Genomic DNA, 7359 nt, shown 5'->3' with positions numbered 1-7359 from the left:
TGACAACCATTTAATTTCTGAGCTTCCGTGGCTCAATGGTTAGCGCGTTCGGCTGTTAACCAATAGGTTGGTGGTTCGAGCCCACCCGGGAGCGGTGTTGTGGGATCTCAAATGTCACGTATAAAGCCAAAGTTTTTCCACAATACCTGACGACCAAATAATTTTTGGGCTTCCGTGGCGCAATGGTTAGCGCGCTCCGCTGTTATTCAAAAGGTTGGTGGTTCGAGCCCATTCGGGAGCGGTGTTGTGAGGTCTCAAATGTAACGTTTAAATTCAGAGTTTTTCCACAATACCTGACGACCATATAATATTTGGGCTTCCGTGGCGCAATGGTTAGCGCGCTCAGCTGTTATTCAAAAGGTTGGTGATTCGAGCCCGTTCGGGAGCGGTGTTGTGAGGTCTCAAATGTAACGTTTAAATTCAGAGTTTTTCCACAATACCTGACGAACATGTAATTTTTGCGCTTCCGTGGCTCAATGGTTAGCGCGTTCGGCTGTTAACCAATAGGTTGGTAGTTCGAGCCCACCCGGGAGCGGTGTTGTGGGGTCTTAGATGTAGCGTAAAAAGTCAAAACTTTTCCACAATACGTGACAACCATTTAATTTCTGAGCTTCCGTGGCTCAATGGTTAGCGCGTTCGGCTGTTAACCAATAGATTGGTGGTTCAAGCCCACCCGGGAGAGGTGTTGTGGGATCTCAAATGTCACGTATAGAGCCATAGTTTTTCCACAATACCTGACGACCATATAATTTTTGGGCTTCCGTGGCGCAATGGTTAGCACGCTCAGCTGTTGTTCAAAAGGTTGGTGATTCGAGCCCACCCGGGAGCGGTGTTGTGAGGTCTCAGGTGTAGCGTAAAAAGTCATAGCTTTTCCACAATACCTGACAACCATTTAATTTCTGAGCTTCCGTGGCTCAATGGTTAGCGCGTTCGGCTGTTAACCAATAGGTTGGTGGTTCGAGCCCACCCGGGAGCGGTGTTGTGGGATCTCAAATGTCACGTATAAAGCCAAAGTTTTTCCACAATACCTGACGACCATATAATTTTTGGGCTTCCATGGCGCAATGGTTAGCGCGCTCCGCTGTTATTCAAAAGGTTGGTGGTTCGAGCCCACCCGGGAGCGGTGTTGTGAGGTCTCAGATTTAGCGTAAAAAGTCATAGCTTTTCCACAATACCTGACAACCATTTAATTTCTGAGCTTCCGTGGCTCAATGGTTAGCGCGTTCGGCTGTTAACCAATAGGTTGGTGGTTCGAGCCCACCCGGGAGCGGTGTTGTGGGATCTCAAATGTCACGAATAAAGCCAAAGTTTTTCCACAATACCTGACGACCAAATAATTTTTGGGCTTCCGTGGCGCAATGGTTAGCGCGCTCCGCTGTTATTCAAAAGGTTGGTGGTTCGAGCCCATTCGGGAGCGGTGTTGTGAGGTCTCAAATGTAACGTTTAAATTCAGAGTTTTTCCACAATACCTGACGAACATGTAATTTTTGCGCTTCCGTGGCTCAATGGTTAGCGCGTTCGGCTGTTAACCAATAGGTTGGTGGTTCGAGCCCACCCGGGAGCGGTGTTGTGGGGTCTTAGATGTAGCGTAAAAAGTCAAAACTTTTCCACAATACGTGACAACCATTTAGTTTCTGAGCTTCCGTGGCTCAATGGTTAGCGCGTTCGGCTGTTAACCAATAGATTGGTGGTTCAAGCCCACCCGGGAGAGGTGTTGTGGGATCTCAAATGTCACGTATAGAGCCATAGTTTTTCCACAATACCTGACGACCATATAATTTTTGGGCTTCCGTGGCGCAATGGTTAGCACGCTCAGCTGTTGTTCAAAAGGTTGGTGATTCGAGCCCACCCGGGAGCGGTGTTGTGAGGTCTCAGGTGTAGCGTAAAAAGTCATAGCTTTTCCACAATACCTGACAACCATTTAATTTCTGAGCTTCCGTGGCTCAATGGTTAGCGCGTTCGGCTGTTAACCAATAGGTTGGTGGTTCGAGCCCACCCGGGAGCGGTGTTGTGGGATCTCAAATGTCACGTATAAAGCCAAAGTTTTTCCACAATACCTGACGACCAAATAATTTTTGGGCTTCCGTGGCGCAATGGTTAGCGCGCTCCGCTGTTATTCAAAAGGTTGGTGGTTCGAGCCCATTCGGGAGCGGTGTTGTGAGGTCTCAAATGTAACGTTTAAATTCAGAGTTTTTCCACAATACCTGACGACCATATAATATTTGGGCTTCCGTGGCGCAATGGTTAGCGCGCTCAGCTGTTATTCAAAAGGTTGGTGATTCGAGCCCGTTCGGGAGCGGTGTTGTGAGGTCTCAAATGTAACGTTTAAATTCAGAGTTTTTCCACAATACCTGACGAACATGTAATTTTTGCGCTTCCGTGGCTCAATGGTTAGCGCGTTCGGCTGTTAACCAATAGGTTGGTAGTTCGAGCCCACCCGGGAGCGGTGTTGTGGGGTCTTAGATGTAGCGTAAAAAGTCAAAACTTTTCCACAATACGTGACAACCATTTAATTTCTGAGCTTCCGTGGCTCAATGGTTAGCGCGTTCGGCTGTTAACCAATAGATTGGTGGTTCAAGCCCACCCGGGAGAGGTGTTGTGGGATCTCAAATGTCACGTATAGAGCCATAGTTTTTCCACAATACCTGACGACCATATAATTTTTGGGCTTCCGTGGCGCAATGGTTAGCACGCTCAGCTGTTGTTCAAAAGGTTGGTGATTCGAGCCCACCCGGGAGCGGTGTTGTGAGGTCTCAGGTGTAGCGTAAAAAGTCATAGCTTTTCCACAATACCTGACAACCATTTAATTTCTGAGCTTCCGTGGCTCAATGGTTAGCGCGTTCGGCTGTTAACCAATAGGTTGGTGGTTCGAGCCCACCCGGGAGCGGTGTTGTGGGATCTCAAATGTCACGTATAAAGCCAAAGTTTTTCCACAATACCTGACGACCATATAATTTTTGGGCTTCCATGGCGCAATGGTTAGCGCGCTCCGCTGTTATTCAAAAGGTTGGTGGTTCGAGCCCACCCGGGAGCGGTGTTGTGAGGTCTCAGATTTAGCGTAAAAAGTCATAGCTTTTCCACAATACCTGACAACCATTTAATTTCTGAGCTTCCGTGGCTCAATGGTTAGCGCGTTCGGCTGTTAACCAATAGGTTGGTGGTTCGAGCCCACCCGGGAGCGGTGTTGTGGGATCTCAAATGTCACGAATAAAGCCAAAGTTTTTCCACAATACCTGACGACCAAATAATTTTTGGGCTTCCGTGGCGCAATGGTTAGCGCGCTCCGCTGTTATTCAAAAGGTTGGTGGTTCGAGCCCATTCGGGAGCGGTGTTGTGAGGTCTCAAATGTAACGTTTAAATTCAGAGTTTTTCCACAATACCTGACGAACATGTAATTTTTGCGCTTCCGTGGCTCAATGGTTAGCGCGTTCGGCTGTTAACCAATAGGTTGGTGGTTCGAGCCCACCCGGGAGCGGTGTTGTGGGGTCTTAGATGTAGCGTAAAAAGTCAAAACTTTTCCACAATACGTGACAACCATTTAGTTTCTGAGCTTCCGTGGCTCAATGGTTAGCGCGTTCGGCTGTTAACCAATAGATTGGTGGTTCAAGCCCACCCGGGAGAGGTGTTGTGGGATCTCAAATGTCACGTATAGAGCCATAGTTTTTCCACAATACCTGACGACCATATAATTTTTGGGCTTCCGTGGCGCAATGGTTAGCACGCTCAGCTGTTGTTCAAAAGGTTGGTGATTCGAGCCCACCCGGGAGCGGTGTTGTGAGGTCTCAGGTGTAGCGTAAAAAGTCATAGCTTTTCCACAATACCTGACAACCATTTAATTTCTGAGCTTCCGTGGCTCAATGGTTAGCGCGTTCGGCTGTTAACCAATAGGTTGGTGGTTCGAGCCCACCCGGGAGCGGTGTTGTGGGATCTCAAATGTCACGTATAAAGCCAAAGTTTTTCCACAATACCTGACGACCAAATAATTTTTGGGCTTCCGTGGCGCAATGGTTAGCGCGCTCCGCTGTTATTCAAAAGGTTGGTGGTTCGAGCCCATTCGGGAGCGGTGTTGTGAGGTCTCAAATGTAACGTTTAAATTCAGAGTTTTTCCACAATACCTGACGACCATATAATATTTGGGCTTCCGTGGCGCAATGGTTAGCGCGCTCAGCTGTTATTCAAAAGGTTGGTGATTCGAGCCCACCCGGGAGCGGTGTTGTGAGGTCTCAGGTGTAGCGTAAAAAGTCATAGCTTTTCCACAATACCTGACAACCATTTAATTTCTGAGCTTCCGTGGCTCAATGGTTAGCGCGTTCGGCTGTTAACCAATAGGTTGGTGGTTCGAGCCCACCCGGGAGTGGTGTTGTGGGATCTCAAATGTCACGTATAAAGCCAAAGTTTTTCCACAATACCTGACGACCATATAATTTTTTGCTTCCATGGCGCAATGGTTAGCGCGCTCCGCTGTTATTCAAAAGGTTGGTGGTTCGAGCCCACCCGGGAGCGGTGTTGTGAGGTCTCAGGTGTAGCGTAAAGAGTCATAGCTTTTCCACAATACCTGACAACCATTTAATTTCTGAGCTTCCGTGGCTCAATGGTTAGCGCGTTCGGCTGTTAACCAATAGGTTGGTGGTTCGAGCCCACCCGGGAGCGGTGTTGTGGGATCTCAAATGTCACGTATAAAGCCAAAGTTTTTCCACAATACCTGACGACCAAATAATTTTTGGGCTTCCGTGGCGCAATGGTTAGCGCGCTCCGCTGTTATTCAAAAGGTTGGTGGTTCGAGCCCGTTCGGGAGCGGTGTTGTGAGGTCTCCAATGTAACGTTTTAATTCAGAGTTTTTCCACAATACCTGACGAACATGTAATTTTTGCGCTTCCGTGGCTCAATGGTTAGCGCGTTCGGCTGTTAACCAATAGGTTGGTGGTTCGAGCCCACCCGGGAGCGGTGTTGTGGGGTCTTAGATGTAGCGTAAAAAGTCAAAACTTTTCCACAATACGTGACAACCATTTAGTTTCTGAGCTTCCGTGGCTCAATGGTTAGCGCGTTCGGCTGTTAACCAATAGGTTGGTGGTTCAAGCCCATCCGGGAGAGGTGTTGTGGGATCTCAAATGTCACGTATAGAGCCATAGTTTTTCCACAATACCTGACGACCATATAATTTTTGGGCTTCCGTGGCGCAATGGTTAGCACGCTCAGCTGTTGTTCAAAAGGTTGGTGATTCGAGCCCACCCGGGAGCGGTGTTGTGAGGTCTCAGGTGTAGCGTAAAAAGTCATAGCTTTTCCACAATACCTGACAACCATTTAATTTCTGAGCTTCCGTGGCTCAATGGTTAGCGCGTTCGGCTGTTAACCAATAGGTTGGTGGTTCGAGCCCACCCGGGAGCGGTGTTGTGGGATCTCAAATGTCACGTATAAAGCCAAAGTTTTTCCACAATACCTGACGACCATATAATTTTTGGGCTTCCATGGCGCAATGGTTAGCGCGCTCCGCTGTTATTCAAAAGGTTGGTGGTTCGAGCCCACCCGGGAGCGGTGTTGTGAGGTCTCAGATTTAGCGTAAAAAGTCATAGCTTTTCCACAATACCTGACAACCATTTAATTTCTGAGCTTCCTTGGCTCAATGGTTAGCGCGTTCGGCTGTTAACCAATAGGTTGGTGGTTCGAGCCCACCCGGGAGCGGTGTTGTGGGATCTCAAATGTCACGTATAAAGCCAAAGTTTTTCCACAATACCTGACGACCAAATAATTTTTGGGCTTCCGTGGCGCAATGGTTAGCGCGCTCCGCTGTTATTCAAACGGTTGGTGGTTCGAGCCCGTTCGGGAGCGGTGTTGTGAGGTCTCAAATGTAACGTTTAAATTCAGAGTTTTTCCACAATACCTGACGAACATGTAATTTTTGCGCTTCCGTGGCTCAATGGTTAGCGCGTTCGGCTGTTAACCAATAAGTTGGTAGTTCGAGCCCACCCGGGAGCGGTGTTGTGGGGTCTTAGATGTAGCGTAAAAAGTCAAAACTTTTCCACAATACGTGACAACCATTTAATTTCTGAGCTTCCGTGGCTCAATGGTTAGCGCGTTCGGCTGTTAACCAATAGATTGGTGGTTCAAGCCCACCCGGGAGAGGTGTTGTGGGATCTCAAATGTCACGTATAGAGCCATAGTTTTTCCACAATACCTGACGACCATATAATTTTTGGGCTTCCGTGGCGCAATGGTTAGCACGCTCAGCTGTTGTTCAAAAGGTTGGTGATTCGAGCCCACCCGGGAGCGGTGTTGTGAGGTCTCAGGTGTAGCGTAAAAAGTCATAGCTTTTCCACAATACCTGACAACCATTTAATTTCTGAGCTTCCGTGGCTCAATGGTTAGCGCGTTCGGCTATTAACCAATAGGTTGGTGGTTCGAGCCCACCCGGGAGCGGTGTTGTGGGATCTCAAATGTCACGTATAAAGCCAAAGTTTTTCCACAATACCTGACGACCATATAATTTTTGGGCTTCCATGGCGCAATGGTTAGCGCGCTCCGCTGTTATTCAAAAGGTTGGTGGTTCGAGCCCACCCGGGAGCGGTGTTGTGAGGTCTCAGATTTAGCGTAAAAAGTCATAGCTTTTCCACAATACCTGACAACCATTTAATTTCTGAGCTTCCGTGGCTCAATGGTTAGCGCGTTCGGCTGTTAACCAATAGGTTGGTGGTTCGAGCCCACCCGGGAGCGGTGTTGTGGGATCTCAAATGTCACGTATAAAGCCAAAGTTTTTCCACAATACCTGACGACCAAATAATTTTTGGGCTTCCGTGGCGCAATGGTTAGCGCGCTCCGCTGTTATTCAAAAGGTTGGTGGTTCGAGCCCATTCGGGAGCGGTGTTGTGAGGTCTCAAATGTAACGTTTAAATTCAGAGTTTTTCCACAATACCTGACGACCATATAATATTTGGGCTTCCGTGGCGCAATGGTTAGCGCGCTCAGCTGTTATTCAAAAGGTTGGTGATTCGAGCCCGTTCGGGAGCGGTGTTGTGAGGTCTCAAATGTAACGTTTAAATTCAGAGTTTTTCCACAATACCTGACGAACATGTAATTTTTGCGCTTCCGTGGCTCAATGGTTAGCGCGTTCGGCTGTTAACCAATAGGTTGGTAGTTCGAGCCCACCCGGGAGCGGTGTTGTGGGGTCTTAGATGTAGCGTAAAAAGTCAAAACTTTTCCACAATACGTGACAACCATTTAATTTCTGAGCTTCCGTGGCTCAATGGTTAGCGCGTTCGGCTGTTAACCAATAGATTGGTGGTTCAAGCCCACCCGGGAGAGGTGTTGTGGGATCTCAAATGTCACGTATAGAGCCATAGTTTTTCCACAATACCTGACGACCAT

General features: G+C 48.1%; 1 non-coding gene across 1 annotated transcript; it reads left to right on the top strand.

Moving 5' to 3' along the window:
- Positions 1-6341: 6341 nt before the first annotated feature.
- On the top strand, positions 6342-6414 carry TRNAN-AUU (transfer RNA asparagine (anticodon AUU)). The gene has a single exon. It is a non-coding gene; the product is annotated as a tRNA-Asn (tRNA).
- Positions 6415-7359: the final 945 nt, after the last annotated feature.

This window comes from Phalangium opilio, unplaced genomic scaffold (assembly GCF_054372755.1).
Source record: "Phalangium opilio isolate 3A_F unplaced genomic scaffold, DU_Popi_V2 ptg000360l_1, whole genome shotgun sequence".
Classification (NCBI taxonomy): domain Eukaryota; kingdom Metazoa; phylum Arthropoda; class Arachnida; order Opiliones; family Phalangiidae; genus Phalangium; species Phalangium opilio.
This window is presented reverse-complemented; position numbering and strand designations above follow the sequence as displayed.